General features: G+C 40.9%; 1 long non-coding RNA gene across 1 annotated transcript in view; it reads right to left on the minus strand.

Moving 5' to 3' along the window:
• Positions 1-795: 795 nt before the first annotated feature.
• Positions 796-24,468, minus strand: part of LOC123598131 — a 41,750-nt gene continuing 18,077 nt past the window's right edge. The window contains exons 2-3 of the long non-coding RNA XR_006712413.1: positions 18,976-19,161; positions 796-1,158 (exon numbers count right to left, since the gene is read on the minus strand). This is a non-coding gene — a long non-coding RNA (uncharacterized LOC123598131). The remainder of the gene's footprint in view (positions 1,159-18,975; positions 19,162-24,468) is intronic.

Genomic DNA, 24,468 nt, shown 5'->3' on the forward strand with positions numbered 1-24,468 from the left:
GCTTTTGCTGCAAACACCCCCCCCCCCAAATCTGCATCTCACAACAGAAAAACCTTTATCTCACCCAGGGATCTGGGTGCCAGTAGGGTTCTGTTGGCCTCACCTCGCTTCTCATTCTGGGCTGCAAATTCAGGGAGCAACCGCTAGCTGGGCATGTTGTTCATGTGTGGGCAGGAGCTCCAAAGCACATGTAAAGCCTCTGTTTCAGATGTGAGCATCTTCGTATTTGCTTGCACTCAGTTCTCCGCCAGAGGAGGCTCTGTGCCCGCTCAGTAGCCTGCATTTGAACCGTGGCAGAGTTCAGCCATTCCCCTGGTAGAGAAAAAAATCAGTTCTTATGAATTCTCCATTGCCCATGAATGGTACTACTCCACTGAGACTTTGTTTCCTTTTACTTTTGGCTTGTTCATTTTGTTTTGCTTTTGTTTTACCTGCGAAAGAAACTATCAGAGGAAATGGCAATCTCAGAACAATCTAGAATAAAGGGGTGAGTGAAATGAGGTGAAAGGAAATGTTCCAAATCTCCCCATAGCGTCCATGCTACGATGAGTGTAGATTGTTATGTGATTGCATCTTTGGCTATGGATGCTTATTATTTACATCTTTAAACTTTGGATACATTTCTCACATATAAGCCCCAGGGCACATTTACAAGCACTGTTGAAAGAAAAAAAAAAAAAAAAAGATTGAGAAAGCTGTGTTATCTATTTATTCCAGGGGAGATTTACTTCATTTTTTTATTTCTTTATTTCTTTCTTTATTTCTTTATTTATTTATTTGATTTATACAGCTGGGTCCAGCACAAGCCCCTGGGCACGTTCACATCAATTAAAACCACAGACAGAAGCAGAATGCTGAATACAAACAAAATCAACAATTAATGGACTATCCCCAACTGTAAAGCACTTCGGCAGAAACTTCAAATCATTCCTCCCCACGAAGCCCCTTGGGCAGGAGGCTGGGTTAACAGATGGTTAAACAATGTTAAGAGAAGACAATCCAAAACGAGTACCGAGTACCGTATGTGGAGGCTGGAAGAAAGACGGTACGTGAAACCCACTGAAGAATTTATCAGCAGAGCTATCGCTTGAATTCATGAACTTGGAGCTGGAGTTGGATGTAGCAGTAATCTGGCAAAAGTGAGCAGACCGCACAGTCCTAGCAATAGAAGGAGGAGAGGGAAGAGTCAGACATTAACTAAAATGAACTTAGTGGGACTCTAGCCAATGAGAGTGATCTGGTCGGGATTAGTTGTTCATTACAGACACAATCAAGTTTTTGACTAAGCCACAAGTTAACTTTCCTTAATCACGTGCTACTTCACCTGAGCACCCATGTAGCTGCTATATACCGCAGTGATATCTTTGGATGGGGATGAGAATAAGGCAGGCAATTTTCATTTTTGGTGTTACGCTTTAGTGAAAATTGGTAATGTGAGATTAAGAAAAACCTACAATTGTTGTTATTATTATTGAGGTATAACACATATACAATAAATACAAATATCTTAAGTAATAGGGCAGCAAATTCTTTACTGATACATTATGGAAATATGGAACATACACATATACATACATATATACATACAAATGAAAATATGGAACATTTCCAGCATCACCAAAGTCTCCATCAGGCCCCTTCACAGTCAACATTCCACCCCCAGAGATAATCACTATTCTGATTTCTGTCACCATAAGTTAGTCTTGACTTTCTCAAACTTCATGTAAATGACATACAGTATGCATTCTTTTGTAGCTGGCTTCTTTCACTCAATATTGTATCTGTGTTACTTATTCATGTTGTTGCAGGTAGCAATTGTACATATTTTTATTGCTATGGGGTATTATGTTGTATGAATACACTGTAATTTATCCATTCAATTGTTGATGGATTTTTGGATTGTTTTGTGTTTTTTTTTTTATTTTTTAAAAATTTTTTTTTTTTAACGTTTATTTATTTTTGGGACAGAGAGAGACAGAGCATGAACGGGGGAGGGGCAGAGAGAGAGGGAGACACAGAATCGGAAGCAGGCTCCAGGCTCTGAGCCATCAGCCCAGAGCCCGACGCGGGGCTCGAAATTACGGACCGCGAGATCGTGACCTGGCTGAAGTCGGACGCTTAACCGACTGCGCCACCCAGGCGCCCCTGTTTTGTGTTTTGATGAGGAGGAGGAGGAGGAGGGTGGGAAGGAGGATGATAGGGCTGCTATGAACAGAGTAGTGCATTATAGTACATGACTATATAGCACAGGATAGTCTTTGGGCATTTATCTAGGAATGGCATTGTTGGGTCATGAGATAAATGTATGTTCAGTCTCAATATGTATTGCTAAACAATTTTCCTAAGTGGCTGTACCAATTTACCTTTTCATGAAAAATATAAATGTTCAAGTTGCACCACATCCTTGTCAACACTTGGCATCATCTGTCTATTTAAGTGTACCCATCATGGTACATAGTGACATCTCACTGTAGTTTTGATTCACATTTTCCAGATGATTATTGCACAATCTTTTATAGCCCTGTTGACCTTTTTGATATTCTCATCTGTGAAGGCCTACTTAATTTTTTTGTCCAGCACTTTATTGGGTGGTCCGTCCCTGTATTTAAATTGAATTTGTAGGAATTTATAATACATCATGGATATAAGTTCTAGCTACGCGGATGTATTGTCAATTTTTTCTCTTTGTGGCTTGCATTTTCACCCTCTTAATGGTGTCTTTGATTAAAAGGAGTCTTAAATTTTATTGAAGTTCAATTTATCAATCTTTCATTTATATGGTTAGTGAGTTTTGTGTCCTCTTTAAGAAATGAGAGCCTATTCCAAGGTTGTGAGATTCTCCTGTGTTTTCTTCTAGAAACTTTATTGCTTTACCTTTCACATTCAGGTCTATCCATGTCAAATAAATTATTTTTCCATATTGATATCCCATTGCACCCTTCACTGAGAGGTCCATCCTTCCCCTACCAAACTGCAATGGTGTCTTGGTTGTAGAGTAGGTGGCCATATATGTGTGGGTATGTTTCTGCATTCTTTATTCAGTCTCTTTGGTCTATTTGTCCACCTTTGCACAAATACCATGCCCCAAGTCTTGATACTTCAATTTTAGCTCCACTAATCTTTAAATTTTTTAAATATTTATTTATAATTTTTTTTTCAACGTTTATTTATTTTTGGGACAGAGACAGAGCATGAACAGGGGAGATCAGAGAGAGAGGGAGACACAGAATCGGAAACAGGCTCCAGGCTCTGAGCCATCAGCCCAGAGCCTGACGCGGGGCCCGAACTCACGGACCGCGAGATCGTGACCTGGCTGAAGTCGGACGCTTAACCGACTGCGCCACCCAGGCGCCCCTTTAATATTTATTTAAATATTAAACTCCACTAATTTTAATATCTTTATATGATTATCTTTCTCCTTTCTGTGATTTTGTTGGTTTTTCTTTTTTGTCTCTGGATCTGATTCTTGACTGAACCTATCTCTAGAGCCTATTTCTCTTCCATGACTTTATTTCTTTCTCCCTGTTATGTAAGGGGGTCCCCAAAGCTACACAGTGTATGTATGATATGGGGCTTATTTGGAAAACACTTAGAAGCAGAAAAGAAGCACACTGCCCCTGAATCCATGTCTGTTCCATAAATACGTTTACATGAAAACAACAAGGCTTCAGTGAAGCAGGGCCTGCCTCAGCCAGCAGGCTGGACTTGCTCCCAGGAGCACAGCAAGACAGAACAAGCTCTGCTCCACACTGTGATACATGTTTATAGCAGAGCCTAGGAAGAGCTAAAGAACACCTAGCTTCTCTAAGTGAGATCTCTAACAAAGATAGGGAAGGATCTCCAGGCTCAGAAACATTGCTAAGAAGTGTATGGACCGAGGGTCAAGGTCTTTACTCTGAGGTCCCTGGGAACAGTTTTGCCTGGCAAGACCACCAACAACCAAATGTCTTTTCTCTGATCAAGCTGAGGCAGCTCTCTGCTAAGCTACCTAAAGGAGGAAGAAAATTTGCCTCCAGACCATCTGGATTTATCTGTCATCACTCCCCACTCCCTACATTCTTTACTGTTTGTTATATTTAAATTTTAGTTAGTTAACATACAGTGCAATATCAACTTCAACAGTAGAATTCGCTGATTCATCACTTACGTAAAACATCCAGTGCTCATCACAAGTGCCCTCCTTAATACCCATCACCCATCTAGCCCATCCCCCCACCCACTTCCCTCCATCAACCCACAGTTGCTCTCCATCACTAACAGTCTCCTGTGGTTTGTTTCCCTCTCTTCTCTTTCCCCCTGATTTCCATACGTTCATCTGGTTTTTTTCATTATTATTATTATTATTAAATTATGTTATGCACCAACATTCCTTGAACGCCTACTATGCAGTTGACATTCTACCAAGCTTTCCAGATATAAGGTTACACGATATGGTCACTGCCGCGAAAGCATCCACATTCTCATCAACAAGCATGGTATAGAGATCTAACTGAGAGGATAAGCAGTTGCCATTAGGCCCACTCCCTCTTTTAAAGTAAAGCTCAAACTTTCATTATTCTAAGATTTCAAATGTATTTATGGGTTGTACATTTGTAAAATAATTGAAGTGAGTAGTTTTTAAAATTACTTGTTGCATTATATTTGTGTCTGCTAATTTTAAAAGCAGATGTATTTATCACTGCAAAATTTAGAAACACTTTAAATATCCAGTAGGAAGGGAATAGTTAAATAAATTATGGTAAATTAACGAGATGGAATATTAATGTAGCATTAAAAGTGATCATTAAAAAGACCAAGTAACAAAACGGAAAGTGCTCCAAATTGTGTGTATGCAAAAATACTAATATTTATGGACAAAACATGATGAAAATACAAAACATGTTGCAGTGATAAAATTTTAGCAAAACACAATTGTTTTCTCCTAAAATTTCCTTTAATACTATTATTTTTATAATAAATTTAAATCTAGGAGAAAAAGAAGCTAGTCTTTATTTCATTCTCTTTGCCCATATATATTTCCACTGTATATTGATATAGACATAAAATAAGCATTTTTTTTTTTTTACTTGTGTGAATATGTATACATGTACGTCAGTTCTCCTCCATCGAAAATAGATCCTATCAAAATGGACACAGGAGCAGCGCCACTCAGGACGAGTAGCAAAGGAATTCATCCTGGAGTCTTGAACTTAAACGTTGAAAATTCTCTTTGGTTCTGTGCTTTCCATTCCTAAGAGAGCAATAGGTAATTGCACCATTTCTTTTGAACAATAGAAACAAATGTCAAAAGCACATCCACTACCCTGTAGTACCTGCAAGAACTGTGGCCTCTCTTGCTCCTGAAACCGGGAGCTTGGCTCTCTGGTCGTGCTACGGGAGGAGAGGGCTGGGAGCCGCTGCCCATTCCTGGTGTTCCTCTCACAGGGAGGGAGTGCCACTAGGGTAACCATCCGGCCTCTTTCTGCACCCCCTCACTCCTCTCCAAGAGCAAGCCAGGTGTAGGATCTGAGCATGCAGGATCCCTCTCAAAGCCCCTCTTTGCTGTAATTTACAGGATGAGGCTTTGTCTCTGTGGGGTCAGTCTTGCCCAGCCTTGTGCCGCTGGGGAATACATGGGTCTCAATCTATTATTCAGGAGGAGGCAGCACAGTTCACGGTTGTATTTCACATTTTGCAATACCAGTTTTATCAGTAATAACAATGATATTTTGGTTTCCAATCTCTTTTATTCTTTTGTCTTATTTTGGGTATGCTCAGAATTCAAGCAGGTAAGACAGATGCTATTTATTGGGCCCCTTGAGCCTGCTGCCAGTTCCTTTGGGAAGCTGACTTTGAGATAGAGACTAGTGTACAAGAAGTTTATTAGGGAATGCTATTGGAATATCACCTGTGACAGAAGAGAAGGAAGCCAGATTGGGCAGAGGGAAAACAAGGCCGTCAACCAACTATATGAGGAGCTCAGGCCCTCAGATGGTCCCTTCAGAGTTCTACTTAGTTGGGATGAAGGGGCTGGGCCTTTATGCCTCTGCTTTTCACCACAGACCAATTATTGGATGCTAAGGAAGGGGGGTGACCTTGAGTGAGACTGCTCTCTTCAGCCAAGGACACTGCACTGAGAGGGCTGAGGCCTGAGGCCTTCAAGGAACAGATTTCCCAGAAGCTGGGGGAGACTCATTCCTTCCGCGGGAGATGAGGCTCCAGATTTAGCAGTGTCTGCTACAAAGCCAGTTTCCTGAGTCGTAGGTTCTCTCAAACTAGCCTAATATTCGGCAAACAGTTTTCAAGGTCATGTGGCATACATGTATGTGTATTAACTAAATTCTTTCTGAATATGCATATATACACATACGCACATTTTATCTGGATATTACAGAGCCCTTACACTGTTAAAATGAGTTGGCAGAGGGGCGCCTGGGTGGCTCAGTCGGTTGAGCGTCCGACTTCGGCTCAGGTCATGATCTCACGGCCCGTGAGTTTGAGCCCCGCGTCGGGCTCTGTGCTGACCGCTCAGAGCCTGGAGCCTGTTTCAGATTCTGTGTCTCCCTCTCTCTCTGACCCTCCCCCGTTCATGCTCTGTCTCTCTCTGTCTCAAAAATAAATAAACGTTAAAAAAAATAAAAATTAAAAAAAAAATGAGTTGGCAGAAATTAAACTCTAAGCAAGTCCTCAAACTGCCACTGTGGTTCTATAGTACATTCAGTCGTTCATTGGTTCCATGAGCTTTTACTGAGTGACTGTCAGGTGCTATGTATGAAGATACACGGTGCATAAACCGTTCTGCCTACACCGAGGGTTCAACTCTCAGCTCGAACATTTGTTCCTACCTGAGGCCCTCTCAAAGCCCTGAATTACATTGCCCCTCCGCCAATCTATGTTCCCATATGTGATATACTTCTTCATGCTAATTTAATCATTGATACTTTTATAAATTTTTTTTGCAACGTTTTATTTTTATTATTTTTTTGGGGACAGAGAGAGACAGAGCATGAACGGGGGAGGGGCAGAGAGAGAGGGAGACACAGAATCGGAAACAGGCTCCAGGCTCTGAGCCATCAGCCCAGAGCCTGACGCGGGGCTCGAACTCCCGGACCGGGAGATCGTGACCTGGCTGAAGTCGGACGCTTAACCAACTGCGCCACCCAGGCGCCCCAATCATTGATACTTTTAAAATCATCTATGCCTTTGATCATCATTGCTATCAGAAACTATATCTGCCTTATTCACCACTCTGTTCACAGTGCCCTACAGTGGTTGGCACATAGTAATGAATTAATGAAACCTGTTGAATCAATGAATGAATAAACAAACTGAAGAAATGTGTCCAATACTGTGACAGATCAAAACAGGAAAGCAAGCTGCCTGAGGGGCTCAGAAAATCTTCACAAAGGGAAAGACAATCGAACAGGCTCTCGGCAGCAGTGCAAGAGTCTGCCTGGTGAGTAAGGTGCAGGGCATTTGAGGGAAGAAAAAAGCTCTCAAGGATGCACAATCACATCAAGGTCTAGTAGGTTTAGTGATCAGTTGTTAATTCAGTGTGGCCAGAGCACAGGGTGATGAGGCTGCAGATATTAGATCAGGTTAGGGTCACGAGCTGCATGAATTAAACATTTCAAAAGAGAAAACTGGGAGTCAAATGAATGAGATCACGGGCAGAGTCAGAGCCAGGGGAGCGAAACACACAAAGGCATGAAAAGCACAATGTCCATCGGCTGATGCTGCAGCCCTCATTTCACATAAGGCAAGCCCCTCGGGACATTTGGCACTAGTTCAGAGCAGAGGGTAGAATAGCAATCTTGGAAAAAATGAAACAGAACACCCTGGTTCTGATGCCCAGCAGCAGATGGCCTATAGGGCCCATGCACCTTTTCTTTCTGAGGCGGGAATCCAGCCATCATCCCCATGAAGATTCCTCTTGCCAATGTCACAGAAAACCATCTTTTTTTCTTTGGTTGGACCAAAATTATTTTCTAAATAAACATGAGCAGGTTCAAGAGGTGCTGAGCAAGAAGTCTGTTGGCAGCCAGGTGAGACAAGGACTTGACATGATCCAACCTCTGCACAAGCAGATTCAGCAGAAAGCAAGAAGCTGGCAGGTCACGAAGCACCCTGGAAGAGTTCTCTGGAGGAGGAATCAAAATAAATAAATAAGTAAGTAGATAGATAGCTAGCTAGATAAATAAATGAATGAATGAATAAATAGATAAATAAATAAATCAGGCTTGGGTTCACCGTTAACCAGGTGCAGCAGCCCCAAAGCTGAAGGGCCATCATTAACTCCATTAGCCATGCACACAAAATAAACCCGGGGAGGTAGAGGCAGGCGAAGAAAAGAAACTGGAACACCTGAGGGAACATGCCAAGTTTCACACACTTTCTGGCCAAACCTTTGACCATGGAGATTGAAAGCTGAATCTGATTTTTCAAAAGTGTTTGTCTAAGACTGCCAGATTAAAAGCCATTAAATTTAGGATAAATTGTGGTTAAATATTTAAAAAATATTTTTAACTTATGATTATAATTAGATGCCTACATATGTGGTAGAGATCCAGAGAGATTAACTCCAGTTATCAGAATCGAGTCAAAACAAAACAAAACAAAATTTAGCAAAGTCGTGGTCCTTGATCATCATCTTCCAAATATAATTTTAAGAAGAGCATTTTCACTGCCATTTTTAGAAACTCCAATCAATTCCTAGCTCTAGGCTTCTGGAGGTTCTTATAGATCTGGCGCCTTCTCTCCTCTTTGCTTATATGCCCTAGGTTTTATTAGAATAAAATTTGTACTTAATTTTTTTAACATATATTTATTTGAGTCTCCATCCTCATCATTGTTCACACACATAGAATCTGGTTCAATACTCTTATTTTTGGAATTCTAACCAATGAAATGACCTGGGGAGGTACAGGTTTTCAAAGATCTTAGAACTGCCTTTCAAAATAAAATCATACCTCCTCACTGTATTTATAAAACAGAGGAGAGTTGGGTCACCTGGGTGGCTCAGTCGGTAAAGCATCTAACTCTTGATTTTGGCTCAGGTCATGATCTCGCAGTTTGTGTGTTCCAGCCCTGCGTCCAGCTCTGCACTGATGGTTTGGAGCCTGCTTAGGATTCTCTCTCTCCCTCTCTCTCTCCCTCCCCTGCTCATACGTGCTCTCTCTCTCAGTCTCTCTCTCTCTCTCTCTCTCTCTCAAAATAAATAAATAACCTTTAAAAAAAAAAAAGAAACGTAAACTCTTGTTGAAAGCAGGATGGGGAGGTGAGGGGTGAGAGCCAACAGGAGCACTGCTCACTCGGCGTCCCTTTCACTCCAGAAAAACTTTCAGATCTCTTCGTATTCTCAGACTGGTTTTGTTGAGAAACCAGTCATGTGGCAGACAGAGGCCTGGACTAAGAATCAGAAACACTGGGCTGCAGTCATGGTGTATCACTAATAAGAAACAGACCTTAAGCACTTTTGTAGAGACTCTGGGCTCAGTCTTCCTCAACTAAAATAACAAGAGTAGAAAAAATAAATCAGAAAGCTCAGTCTAAGTAAACAAATCTTAGTATCCTGAGAACCGAAGTTTTATTCATTTGGATGAATTATGCCTCTTTTATTAAAAGCCCAAATGAGGGGCACCTGGGTGGCTCAGTCGGTAAAGCGGCCGACTTTAGCTCAGGTCATGATCTTGCAGTCTGTGAGTTCGAGCCCCGTGTCGGAGCCTGTTTCAGCCTGGAGCCTGTTTCAGATTCTGTGTCTCCCTCTCTCTCTGACCCTCCCCTGTTCATGCTTTGTCTCTCTCTGTCTCAAAAATAAATAAATGTTTAAAAAATAATAAAAATAAATAAATAAAATAAGCATGAAAAAAATTAAAAAATAATAAAATAAAAAAATAAAAGCCCAAATGAAAATTTGGGCTTGTCAGAAACTTTCTGTTCTCTGATTAATAAAAGCCTCCCTTTTTTATATTCTAAGATCATTTGAAATGGCACAGTTTTTATCCACAATGGTCTTTCATCGACAGATGAATGGATAAAGAGTGTGAGGTGTGTGTGTGTGTGTGTGATGAAATATTACCTGTCATTTCTTCTTTTTTTATTACCTATCATTTATGACAACATGGATGAATCTGGAGGGCATGTTGCTAAGTGAAATAAGCCAGTCAAAGACAAATACTGTATGATATCACTTATATGTGGAATCTAAAACAAAAGTTGAACTCCTAGAAACAGAGTAGAAAAGAAGTTGCGAAGGTCTGGAAGGTGGGTGAAATAGGGAGAGGCTGGTAAAGAGGGGTAAACTTTTGGTAATGTGAATAAGGTCTGAGTATCTAACGGGGTGACTAAAGTTGATAATATCGTGCTGTGTAATTAAAGTTTGCTATGAGATTAGAGCTTAAATGTCAAAAAAAAGAGGGAAAAAGAGGAAAATATGTGAGGTGATGGATATGTTAATTAGCCTCATGGGGGAAATCCTTTCACACTGCATACATGTATCAAATCATCAAATTGTCTACCTTAAATAGCTTACAATTGTATTTGTCAATTATACCTCCATAAAGTTGAAGCTGCATAGTTAGAATCCTATGCCTGAATGTTTTCCAGTTCTCTTAAAATTCCTTCCCTTTCACAGTTTTGCCGTGGAATTACATCTGTCTGCTCTCCTCTCCTGTTAAGATGCCAGTCCTTCTGAGATACAGGGAACACATCCACCAGGCCCAACCTCCTCACTCGTGGTTATCACTTTAGGCTGACACACCATGGACACTTTTCCCCCTCAGTTTCAATCACTTCCACTTCATCAACCAATTCACCCTTGTGGTTCAGAATTAGGTCCAGACTAACAGTTTCTCCATTCCCTTTCTCTCCCCTCCAGGAGTAGGAATTATCAGAAATTGTCGCCTCCTTTAGACATGTGGGCAGCGAAGCCAAAACCCATAATCTTCCTGGGGCTTAAAGTAGCTCACTGACCACCCCTTATCAGTTGAATGGGAATGAAAATTGGCCAATTTCTAACTTCTGAATTCTCATCAGGACAAACCCATTAAAAGCATTAGCATATAGAGTGGGGCTTGCAGGAGTCACTCAGCAGCCTTCCCCTGGCCCTCAAGGATGTACTGATTCGGCTGTCATTCAATGGTCCAGACGGGCCTTTTGCTTCACTTGGAACTTCTTGTGCAACCCCTGGGTGCCTGGCACATTCTTTCTCTTAAATACAGGTGAATGAATGGGGACAAGCAAATCTGTGACGTTTATGAGAGGTCCACAGGTACAAAAGATGGCCATGCCTCCCTGATTTTTTATCATGTCTTTATTTCCCTTCATAGTTCCTAATGGAGTCTCCACTTGGATGTCCCCAGTCACTTCAAATACGCCATATACAAAATCAACATCATCTTGGTACCGAAATAGTTCGCTTTCCCAAACTCCCATTCATTATTGCTCCTGTTCTCCAGCCTCTGTGGCTGGGGTTACCTAAGACCATTCTCTCCTCCACGACCTTTTAGTTAAAACTCATTCTGCTAATATTATTGGTAATATTTATTATTGGTAAAAATAAATTTGTTATTGGGAATAATTTATTATTGACAATCGGTCATGGGAAAATGTACCCACTTTAAATGTGTTTTTTTTTCTTTTAATTAAAAAAAATTGTGCAAAGCAAAGTACAACCTAGGGAATTTTGAAGGATTCATGCATTTTGATGGTTTATTTAACTTCTCATGAGTTCCAACACAATCTGGGGGTTAAAGAACTGTAATTAGGGAGGTTGCCTGATAAATGGTTTTTCAGAGAAACAATTTTGAATGTCCATTTGCTAACTGGTTTTTCTTTCTATGCCAAATGCATTAAGAGTTTGTCATATTTTAAACATAATGTAACAGGTACAAATTCCACAGAAAAGTAGACATTATAGAAGTTTTGACCCTAGTTTTCTTAGAAATTATTAGTAGTTATTATTTTCTCCAAATCCATATCCACAACCTCGTGTGCAAAGCCACAGGGATGGCCTGGCATCTAGTCTGACTGGGGGCTAAGAAAGGAAATAGCATGGAGGCCGGGATCCCCGCTAAGCTTCAGGGTGCTCAAGGAAATCTCTGAGAACCTCTCCCTATATCTTTCCAACAGAAATCTGCATCATTCTAAATCTCACACTGTGAGAAGGATACAAAATAATGAAGATTTTAAAAATCAACCCAGGAGCAACAGGCAAAGATTACTGCAGAGAAAGAAACCACATAATGGGCCCAAGTGGTTTCCTTGCTTCCTGGTGTCGCTGGGCGAAGCTTTTGGAAGCACAAAGCCTGCTTTGGTTGCTAACATCCCACATTCAGATGCAGAACCATGCACTCCATTGGAGGCAATGCAGATTTAGAGGAGTAAACGGAGGTGCCCAGGGCTTGAGGAAAATGTGGACTTCGTTTTTGAGAGTAATGGGAATGAGAACAGGAGCCATTTGAAGTAACAGAGACCTGAAAGAATCCTAATTGCCGGGCTCAACCTAAGATTAGAACTAGCAAAATTACTTTCCAGGTTCAAAGGGAGGGTGTCTTCAGGAATTGTCACACACGGCCAGACCCCACACTGCTGGGCAGATTGTGTTTTAATTTCAGAGCTGTGCCTCTGCACATTTTTTATGCCTGATGAGATCTTAAAGAAAACTCTCCATTTATATGGGCCTTAGTTGTTTTCCTGTTTGTTTTTAATTGTTGTTGTTTGCTTTTTGGTTTGTTTGTTTTTGTGGGTTTTTTTTTTTTTTTCTTGTTGCTGTTGTTAGCTGTGGGGCAAATTATTTGGTGTTTTTTTTCTGCGATGTGCAGAGAGGATTAATTTGGGGGTTTGGTGTTTTCCTCAGTCACTGTGGCTATTTGGAGGCAGAATAAAAAATTGCAGTATCTCGGGGCGCCTGGGTGGCTCAGTTGGTTGGGCATCCGACTTCAGCTCAGGTCACGATCTCACGGTCCGTGAGTTCGAGCCCCGCATCAGGCTCTGGGCTGATGGCTCAGAGCCTGGAGCCTGCTTCCGATTCTGTGTCTCCCTCTCTCTCTGCCCCTCCCCAGTTCATGCTCTGTCTCTCTCTGTCCCAAAAATAAATAAACGTTAAAAAAATAAAAAATAAAAAATTGCAGTATCTGTTCTTCAAAACCTTGGAAATGATCACATTTCTGATGATCTACGGCTTTTTTTCCTACTCCCAGCAGTGATTGCATTCCTGACGTCGTAAGCCACACCATTAGAAGAACTGAATCATTTGTTTGTACATTAAATCTGTTCTTCTGAGAAAAGGGGTCACTATGGACATTAGGTTAGGTGAAGCTGCTTGGGAATAACTTGAGAAAATTTATGAGTGACCCAGAAGAGGTCAGACTGCAGATGGAGAAGATGGGTTCTTGGGTTCTATCATGTTTGTTTTCGTTTTGTTTTCTTCTGCTGTTTTGTTTGTTGGGAGTTTTTGTCCCGCAGGTGAAGGTGGTGAAAGATGCAATTGGTTCCCTGCTCAGATTCCGTCTACCGAATAGGTCCACCGGTCCCGGGCATCTGTGATTATGGTGTATGGTGATTCACAGCGGCCCAGGCCCTAACTTCAAGACTTGTCCTTAGCAGACAAGAACCCCTTCTCACCGAGGAAATTACACTCACACACCCCTCTTGGCCCCAGCCCCCTGGAGGCAGCCCACAATGTCTTACTTAGACAAGGAGGTGGGAGAGGCTTGTGCTGCCCCTTCTGGACAACTCTGCACAGTTATTAATGCTCCAGAACTCCCTCTTTCAAACAGGTCAGGCTGCCAAGGCCAGACTTGCCCTTTCCCCTTCTCTAGCCTCACCCTTTCACAGGTTGTTTGTTTTGTTTTGTTTTGTTTCTTGAAGAACACACTCAATAAATCAAGGGCACAGGAATGTCACAGGCTCTGATCCTTGAAAACCCAAATTAAGACAGGTGCTGGGTTGTTTTTGTTTTTGCTTTTCCTTTCTTGCCATAGATTTAATACTCTCTATAATATAGGCAAATCATTTCATGACGATGAGAAACCTAAACCAGATTATTAACTACTTAAGGGCTTACTGCTTTAGGTCCTGTGGGAAATCACTATGAGAGGTAGTTCCAGCCCACAGGGGAATGACATTTGGATGGAAAACCATAACAATGTATAAACAAATCAAATGGTAAAAGTAAATCTTTGAAGATGACACCAGCTATGTCAAGACAGTACATGATTAATCACCAAATGTGGAGACAGTTGCTACAGAATTCGGTACCACCAAAAGTCAGGCGAATTTGTTTCTGTTTTGCTTCCTGTGGGAACGGGCACGAGTTGCTTGCTTTCTCTGGGCCTCAGTTTTATTAGCAAAATGAAGGTTAATGACTGGATAACCCCACAGGCCCTTCTCAGCTCTGTACTGTGTGACCTGGTAAGTGTGCTGCCTGGGGCTAAGGTGGCTTCAGGGAGGAAGTCTATGATGTCAGAGAAGGACAGAGTGAATTACAGATAAAGTGAGAACATGTAAAAAGAGCAGAAGTAGGAAAGCAAGTCCATTCGGGCGACTGGCATTAGAGCATTTTGGTAGAGCGTCTTGGGGGGGTGGTACCACCAATGGGAGCCAAATGGGAAAAGTATTTAATGCCAAGGTTAGGAAACATAGATCCTGTGCTATAAAATATAACATCATCTCATTAGCAGGGCAAGGATGGCACCCTGCCGACCTTTTCTACACCCTTAAGGCCACCTGCATATACTCTATGCAGGCATAATGTACCATATGCAGTTTCTGGAAAATACCAAGGCCTATCATGCTCCAAGGCCTTTGCACATGCCATCCATTAGCCAAGAACACAGCCCCCTCATTACCTCCTTATTAACCCATTTCATTAAGAAAGAAAGAAAGAAAGAAAGAAAGAAAGAAAGAGAAATCTCCTTTTTTTTTTTTTTTTTTCAACGTTTATTTATTTTTTTTGGGACAGAGAGAGACAGAGCATGAACGGGGGAGGGGCAGAGAGAGAGGGAGACACAGAATCGGAAACAGGCTCCAGGCTCTGAGCCATCAGCCCAGAGCCCGAGGCGGGGCTCGAACTCCCGGACCGCGAGATCGTGACCTGGCTGAAGTCGGACGCTTAACCGACTGCGCCACCCAGGCGCCCTGAGAAATCTCCTTTCTTAAAACTCAGTGTAACTACCATGTGCTGTATGAACCCCGCCTCCCCCACGGCCACCAGGCACAACTTGTTACTGCCTTCTCAGTAGCCCCCTGGCACTTTGTCTTTATTTATAATACCACTTGCCACATTGTATTGTAATGATCCATTCTCATACTTTCTTTACTCATTAGCAATTCACACGTTCTTTGAGGTTAAAAGCTGGGTCCTCTTCGTGTACCATTTCACCCCGCTTTCTTCGGCCCCCCACATACGTCGGCTCTAGTGCAGTCCCTGACAAACAGCAGGGAGCTCAGAAATCCTGTTAGAATGAGTGAATCTGGACCACATAATATCTTGCATGGGCCCTGGGCACTTTTGCCTTCTTGGGTTACTTTTTTCCATTTCTTTAAATTCTATCTTATAATCATATTGGTATAAAGATGAATATATTAATATCATCTATTAAAACACTTTCTTTTGTGGCGCCTGGGTGGCTCAGTTGGTTAAGCATCTGACTTGGGCTCAGGTCATGATTTCACGGGTTGTAGGTTTGAGCCCTGTGTTGGGCTCTGTGCTGACAGCTCAGGGCCTGAAGCCTGTTTTGGATTCTGTGTCTCCCTCTCTCTCTGTCCTCCCCTGCTCACACTGTTTCTCTCTCTCAAAAATAAATATTTTTTAAAAATTCATTAAAATTTTTCTTTTACCTAAGTTAATTTTTTCCTTCTGATTTTAAACTAAAACATTTTTGTGTGCTCCTGAAAATACTGTGGATACCACATACTATGCATACTGAGCCTAACAAATAAGCCACTCCTGAAATAAATGGCCAAATTTTTTAATCAATGAACGTCATCTTACAAATATTTATCTTTACTTACATATGCTGATTTAGGTTTATTTCATCTGTTCTAAGATATTAAATGTTTGATTATATATTCCTTTGGCTTTATTTTCTTTTCCTTTTTTTTTTTTTTTTTTTTGCCACAGTAGTTATTTTTTTAATCATATGTAACATCATGGGAAATTTAATAAAAATGTTCGTGTGAAACACTACTCAGTCTGTTTTGGATAGCAATTTAAAATGAATGGTCAAAATTATCATGAGGAGGGCACCCTACCATTCTTTGAATAGAATGAGAGAAATGTATTAAAAATCAAAAGGGAAAAATTAATTTCATAGTATAACATAAGGAATGATGATTTCAAACAGCACTGTATATTATTAGTTCATAACGACTAGCTACAAAATGTCAAGAAAATTAGATTTCAGATGGTAGATGAGGTTTGTCTCACTGAAAAAGGGGTTTTAATAAATATTAAGCACAGAAGTATTTGGGGATGATGAAGATTCGGTAATTAAGCATTGAACATTCAGTGATCCATTTGACACGAAAGAATTAAAGACACAAAAAATTGGTTAGCTAAATGCAACTGCCAAGGGGGTTGAACTCACTATTTTTGTGCTCTAAAGAATAATAATTCATCTAGTAGCAAATCTTTCTTCCCCGCTTACAAGTGAGAAATACTGCATATCAGGATGAAATAGGATTTTTGAGACACAGATTCTTAGAAATGAGGCAGGTCTTTAGCAACCTACTTCCTACTCTGTATAGAAATAACATCTTCAGCATTCCTGGAAGATGTTAGTGATGGCTATGATCACAAAGCAGCCTGTTTGCTGCTATAAGTCTAACTTTTTAAAAAATACCCTGTTCATGTCAAGCAGAAAAATATACTTCTCTCCCCACCAAAAAGTACACAAAGATTAACATTTCACTTATGTGTTATTTTGGGGGAATTATGGATAGAACAGGATTGATTCAGTTTCCAGATTAGCAAACTATACCCTTAGGCACTAAGATACCTTTTTTTTTTTTTTTTTTTTTAAATCTTAAACAGTTTTTGATTGGCATCTTTCAGGTTGTGTAGAATAGTGGACAGAGTGGAGATTTTTTAATCAGAGAAATCTAAGTTTGAATCCTGGCTCACTTATTAGCACTTGTATGACCTTAAGGAAATGGCTTAAACTCTGGAAGTTTCATTTCCTATCTCCAAAACCTTGAGCATTGAGAGGATTAGAGATAATGGATGTAAAGCACCTAGCATGGTTTTTGCTACAAAGTAAATACTCCAAATATGCCAGCTACAATTTGTTTGTCTCCTTAAACATTTGACATTTTAATGATTTTAATAAATTATGAGCATTTATTATTATAGAGCATTTTGAAATGAGTCACAATGTTTATTATTGCTATAAAAGTATCCTAAACTGCTTTCTCTGGCTTTATGGTTGCTTTTAAAAATACTTCTCTAGCCCTCCTGGCTATCAGATAATTCTGTCCCTGTGTCAGCCTTTCTCACTACCATTTCTGTGTCTCCTCACTTAGTTTTTTCCAGTCTTGGAAACAAACAAATTAACCAACCCAAATTTGTTAGAATTGTGTTTTTTAAAAGTGCCTCCGGGTTCTGCATAGAAAGTCTAAGAAACTCTTAAAGAGTTTAGTATTACCATTTCAGAGCCTACGTTTTAGCTCAAGTGTCTTTGGCTCATATTTTAGCCAATGCCAGAATATTTTCCTACCTCCAGGCTCATGACCATCTTTCAGAAGGTTGCAACTGTCAGATAACTGACCTGTAGATAAGTACTGAGGATAGAAAGATGGTGGGTGAGTGAATAGATGGATGAATAAATAGATGATAAATAGATGATAGATAGATGATAGATAGATGATAGATAGATAGATAAACAGATAGATACTTGTCTCATGAGGTACAAACTAAAGTTTTCAAATTGTTGCAATGAAAGATGGTTTAGTTAATCTGTATTCCCAAGGTACTGGAATCACATCTCTATTTTTCATCTGTAAAATGGAGCAAAAAACATTGAATCTGACCTATTTCAAACTGAACTATGAAACAGCATAGGTCATATAGGAAAGATATAAAGAACAGACATGAAGGTGCCTTATAAATACAACTTGTCAATGCTATTATGTATTTTGCACCTATCCTTTAAAAGGTGGATGAGGAATCTATTTGCATTTTTACCTAGTAGAGTAAAAATTATATATGTTGGCTTTCAGTTATATGGCTCCTTCTTTTCTTGAGATCCCACTGTTATGGTTCTTTCCAACACCTTTCTTTTTTTTTTTTTTTTTTTTTTAATATTTTATTTATTTTGAAAGAAAGAGAGCCAGAGAGAGCAAGTGGGGGAGGGACAGCGAGAGAGGGAAAGAGAGAATCCCAAGCAGGCTCCATGTTCAACTTGGAGCCCCATGCAGGGCTCCATCCCATGACTGCAAGATCACATGACCTGAGCCGAGAGGCAGAGTCAGAGGCTGAACCGACTGAGCTACCCAAATACCCACTTCCAACACCTTTCTAAGCAGAGTTCCACGCACAGATCCCGTTTGTGAGCCCTGCCCCTAAACTGTGTTGTGATTTCGTACTGTGATATGCAAAGTGTTTTTTAGCAATGCCATGTCATGCCTGACTTGTTTACTAGTGAGTAAAAATAAAATATCTTTGCTTATTTTTTTCTTCTATGAAGTCTAATAATATTCCATCCAATGATTCTACTAAGTAAAAGGAAAAATTCATATAAAATCATCCTTTGATTAGATCTCCTCTTCTTTTTTTAATGGTGTAGGCGATACCTGAGTGCAAAGATCCTCGTGAAGAAATAAAACGTAGATTTCCACTATCATGTGAAAAGATTCAAGTTGAACAAAGTGTAAATATCCCTGTGGGAAGTACTTACCTATTGCTGTGTGACAATTTACCCCCAAATTTAGCAGCTTAAACAACCAGGGTTCATTACCTCAGAGCTCTTGTGGGTTGGGAATCTAGGTGTGGCTGACCTGAGGGCCTGGGGCTCAAGGCGGGTCAAGCTGTTGGCTGCTGCTGCAGTCACGTCAAGATTCAGCTGGCAGTGGAGGACCTGCTCCCAGTCCTGCTCGAGAGGCTGTTGGCAGGAGGCAGAAGCACTTCCTATCCACCCGTGTGGGCCTCTCCACGGGTTGCGCGCCGTCCTCCCAATGGGGCAACTGGCCATTAGAGAAAGAGACAGAGAACAGAGGGAGAGAGGGAGATGAGAGTGAGCAGGAGAGACGCCCCAGAGAGTAGTCAGGAAGCAAGTCACGGTCTTTTTGTAACTCAGCCTCAGAAGTGCCTTCCCACTTCTGCCGAGTTATGTGCATTAGAAGGGAATGACCTGGGCGCGCCAGAGCGTCTGACTTCCACACAGGTCATGATCTTGCGGTCCAGGAGTTCGAGCCCAGCATCAGGCTCTGTGCTGACAGCTCAGTGCCTGGAGCCTGCTTCGGATTCTGTGCTTCCCCCTCCCTCTGCCCCTTCCCCACTCATGCTGTCTCTCTCTCTCCTTCAAAAATAAGTAAACATTAAAAAAGGGGGGGGGGTAGAATCACTGCATCCTGCCCATATTCAGAGGAGGCAGGAATTACACAAGGGTGAGAATACCAGGAGATGGGACAGGGCGGGGAAGGGGGGGCGGTCACTGAGGGAAATTTTAGAGGCTGCCCTACTGCAGTGGGATAAACCGTCTGGGGTTTATAATTACTCAATTTTTATTTACCTTGAAGGTTTGGATAGCACATAGCTTTCTTTTTTTTTTTTTTTTTTAGCTTAGCTAATGATCTTTCCACAGAATGGTGAACTGGGTTCCTGTTGTATTTACTACAGAAACATCCTGGTTAAGCTAATACCAAAAAACATCCCAGAAAACACAGTCTTTTGTTATATACAGCCCTCGTGGCATATATCAATTTCCAGTAAAATTATCTGTGTGCATGTCTCCCTCTGTCTGAGGGAGCAGGGCCCTGTGAGCTCAGGGCTGTGATGGAAAAGGGAGCTAACGTTCACTGAGCCCCTTTGAAGGGGCAGGCCCTGTGCTAGATGTGTTTACATAAATTATTTTTAATCTTCACCCAAACCTGCTAAGAAGGCCCTCTTACCCACAATTTATGAGTGAAGAAACTAAGGTTAAGTCACTAGCCCAAGGCCACACAGGTAAAAAATGGCAATGGAGCTGGAATTAAAACCAAGGTTACAGGTGTCCAAAGCTCATACTATGTCCACTGATAAACCACACTGTGCCCATGTCATTGTGCCAAGGCCTTAATTGTCCCCAGGAAATATTTAATGAACAAATACTTCTAAAAGGCTTATGAGCAAAAAATTTAAAAAATAACAAATCAGTAGTAATAAATATGTTGTAGCCTGACATATATCCCCCTCATAATTCATGTGTTGGAGTTCTAACCCTCAGTACCTCAGAATGTGACTGTATTTGGAGATAGGGCCTTCAAAGAAGTAATTAAATTAGAGTGAGATCATTAGGGTTGGCCCCGATCCAACCGGTTTCCCTAATCTAACTTGTTGGCCCTAATCTAACTGGTTTCCCTAGAAGAAGAGAAAACTTGGACGTGCAAAGAGATGCTAGGAATGCAGGCACACAGAGAAAGGCCCATGAGAGGACCCAGAGAGAATAGGGCTGCCTACAAACCACGAAGAGAGGCCTCGGTAGACATTAAATCTGCCCACGCCATAGTCTTGGACCTCTGGCCTCTAGAGCTATGAAAAAATAAATGTCTGTGGTCTAAGCTACCCAGTCTGTGGTATTTGGTTATGGCAATCCTAGCAAACTAATGCTTCACATCTATATATACCTATACACCTTTGCTCACACATTCATATGTACATGCAAATACACTAACATATAAAAATAGAACCTATCAAAGCAGAGACATGTAATATAAACATATTATGTATATGTTTGAAATCCTTAAAATGAAATTTTATACAAGATACTAAGTAACATTTTCCATATCGGGATTTGTGTTAGGTTAGTTAACTAGGTATTACGCTAGATTCCTTTACCTGTCATTTTCCAAGAACTTCTGAGGCGCTCTGGTGGGTGGCAGAGGAGCAGTTAGGGCATGAGCAAAGAGAATTGGACTCAGACAAACTGGCTTTAAGTTTGGGCTCTGTCATTTAATTTCAGCTCTATGACCTTGGGCAATATGCTTAGGCTTTCTAAGCCTGTACTTCCTTATTTTTCCACTTCAGCTAACATTTCTTGAGTATCTACTACAGGCCAGACGGTGCACCGATCGCTTTTGCATAAATCATCTCAATTGGTAAAATGTGATAACAATGCCACCTAGCAGAGCTGCTGTGATGATCAAGTGGGATAATGCGAATGCGAGAGCTTTGCAAACTGCGAAGGCTCGTGCAAATATCAGGGTGTGTCATTTTTCTGTTTTCTACATCAGTGCTTCCAAATGATAAAGCTGTCATTTTGACCTTAGCAACAACTGCTCATCTAGTTTTATTCTCTAGCTAAATGATCCAAAGGTAATCTAGGAGTTATATTAATCATTCCCAAGCTCAGCTTTAAACCTATCACTCCCCTGCTGAATAAACAAATAAACTTCAAAACCCTGAATCATATCCAAAATATCTGCATAATGTGTGAATTTTAGGTCTTCCATGATCTAGCCTCAACCTACCTCTCCAGCTTTACCTCCCATCATGTATTCTGCATCAAGTTTCCAACAAAGCAAAATGATTAGCCAGCCACCTATTCAAACCCTGAACTTTGCATCCTTATGTCCTGTATGGGGGATTCCCTTCTCTGGTTTGCTATTGCTGATACATGCGAAACATTAGCACACAGCCTGGGATGTAGCGTGTTCTCAATAAATGGTACCTGCTGCTATTTTCCCTACTGCTGCTACCATCACACAAATCAGTGAAATATTTCCTCCACTACAAACCTTGCAAGTTACAGATGATTTTGCTCTCCTCTGCATGTCTGGAGCACTATATCTTAAACTTTTGGGGGATTTTAGTCATTTTCTAGAATATACTTAAGTTACATATCCATCCATTCAAAATATACGTGTTAAGAACCTACTTTGTGAGAAAACCTATGTTAGAAAGGATACTTGGACAAGATGCGCCTTTGCTAAGACAGCTTGAAATCTAATGGGGGAAGAAGATAACGAATCGGACATACTCATATTGCACCTGGATCATACAGCCAGCAGCGGTATCTGCACTTGTCTCCCTGCTTCTAGCACCTTTATAGCCCGTCCTCAGCACAGCAGCTAGTATACATCAGATGGCATTGCTTCTCTGCTAACAACCCTGCCGTGGATCTCTATTTTACTCATTTTCATTTGCAGGGTCCTGGGGGACCCCACTGCCACCTGACCTTGTGAAACTCTCCTGCTTTCATGCCCTGCTATTGTCTAGCCACCCTGGCCTACTTCTTGTCCCTCAACCTGCCAAGCTTGCTCTCACCATTGGAACTGACCATTCCCTTAGTCTGGAATCCTTTTCCCCAGGTATCTGCTTGGCTAACTTCTCTTTTAAGTCTTTGCTCAAATACCACCTTCTGAAAAAAGCCAACTTTGATCACGCTGTTTACCTGGCTACGCAGCCCTCTCATTTACCCTGATCTGTTTTTCCTTTGTCTGTTGTATGTACGCCCTTCTGGCCACTACATACCTAGCTAAATTACTATGTTAATTGCTAACTGTTGGGCTCTCCTCTTTAGCTCTGCGGCAAGGAGCAGGAATCTCTTTTTTTATCCTCGATGTACTTATGGACCTAGAACAGTGTGTAAAACAAAGTAGGAGCCCTATGTTCAGTTTCCTTATTTTTGTACCCTCAGAGTACCTAGTATGGCACAGTACAGCTAGGACACCTTGAATGAGTATTTGTTATTGGCTCACCTTTAGTCTCTTTAAATCATACGTCCGGTATTTCCTAGGGCCTTCATTGTTCTATGATCCACTTTTATCTTTCTACATTTCTGGTAGAATATATTTCAAACAGATTGTGTGCATGCGTGTGTGTGTCAGTATGCGTATATATCAGGATTTCAGGTATTATTTTATGAACATGTGAGGTTTTAAGGAAAAGTTTTGCTTTTAAGTTTTATAGAAGTCATCAAAGTACACACTACATGTTTTTCAGGCTTTTTTTTTTTTTTCATACTCAAGGCATTGATGTACATCGTGGGCATTTGTCATTGGTAGAGCAATATATCTAAACACATATTAGAGGGGGAAAAATCAATATAACTCAGCAAATATTTAATGAATATCTACAATGTGAAATATTTTACAGGTTTTACAAAGAGGGAAAGAAACACTTCTACTCCAAAATTGCTTGTAACCTCCTGGGTGAGAGAAATATATGGACAACTCACTATAAAACAAAACCAATATGAAGAAAAATACAAAGTAGTGTGGGGTAACTTGTTAAATTATGCTCATCTGAAAAGAGACATTCATCTTTCTGTGATCTTCAGCCAAACCCCTGCCCTCGGTAGGCTCTGTCCATAAATAGGTTAACAGTCAACAAACCAGAAGTTCCATTAATCAGAATGCCTTGCTCCTCCAACTTGTCCAGTAACAAAGGAGCTGGTGTTCTTTCATTCTTTTGTGCATCTATGCTACTTTCGAAAGGCAATGTAAGTAATAACCCTGAAGCTAGACTTTAAAGCTGATCACAGTTATTTAGTAACTTGACCCCCTCTCCCCCATCTCCCCTCCATCCTGATGGATTTAGACAGGGGCTGCTCTGAGTTCCTTTGTAAGAATTTATGCTCAGGATGACTGATTGACAAGTGGAGCTTTTTCCTTTTCTGGGGGAAAAGAAATTTCCAGGGTCATGCTCCTGGTATTTGCAAAGAGCTCTAAAAGCTCCAGAGAGCGAAAGAGTCAAAATTGACTTCTTGCTGATGATCACAAACTTCATGACAAAGGGGAAAAAAAAAAAAAAGGGAGATTGAGGCCGCAGTTCCGAATGTCAGGATAACTACCGAGGAGGCCGATTTTGAAACAGGCTTCCAGATAAATAGGAAGTTATATACTCAACTAGAAACCACAGGCATTAGATAGAGGGTGCAGAGGCTGAAGAACTTCCACCCCAATCAAGATGGCATCTGCACGAGCAGCCTGTCAAGAGAGAAGGATGACCCTGAACTGTGTGGGTGGCTTTCTTTAAAAAAGACACAATGCCCATCCGAGTTTACGTGAACTTGTTATTCCTTCAGTATTATACAGTGTGTGTCCTCATACGTGTTTGAGTTGTTGCGGGAACAAAATTATATTTCTATCACCCATATTCATATGCCTACAAAGTGTCTCTGTATTCTAATATTCATCCTGATTTATTTATAAGGGCCTGCAAAATTCATGCTTTAGTGAGGAAATGTTTTAGCTCTTCAGATCTCTTTTGTGGTCATTTTCAAAACCGAATGACTGAAAGGTGGGAGTTTCAAGCTCCATTCGCTTCTAGAGAAAAAAAAAAAAGAGTTC

Source organism: Leopardus geoffroyi, chromosome C1, assembly GCF_018350155.1.
Source record: "Leopardus geoffroyi isolate Oge1 chromosome C1, O.geoffroyi_Oge1_pat1.0, whole genome shotgun sequence".
In the NCBI taxonomy this organism is placed as follows: Eukaryota; Metazoa; Chordata; class Mammalia; order Carnivora; family Felidae; genus Leopardus; species Leopardus geoffroyi.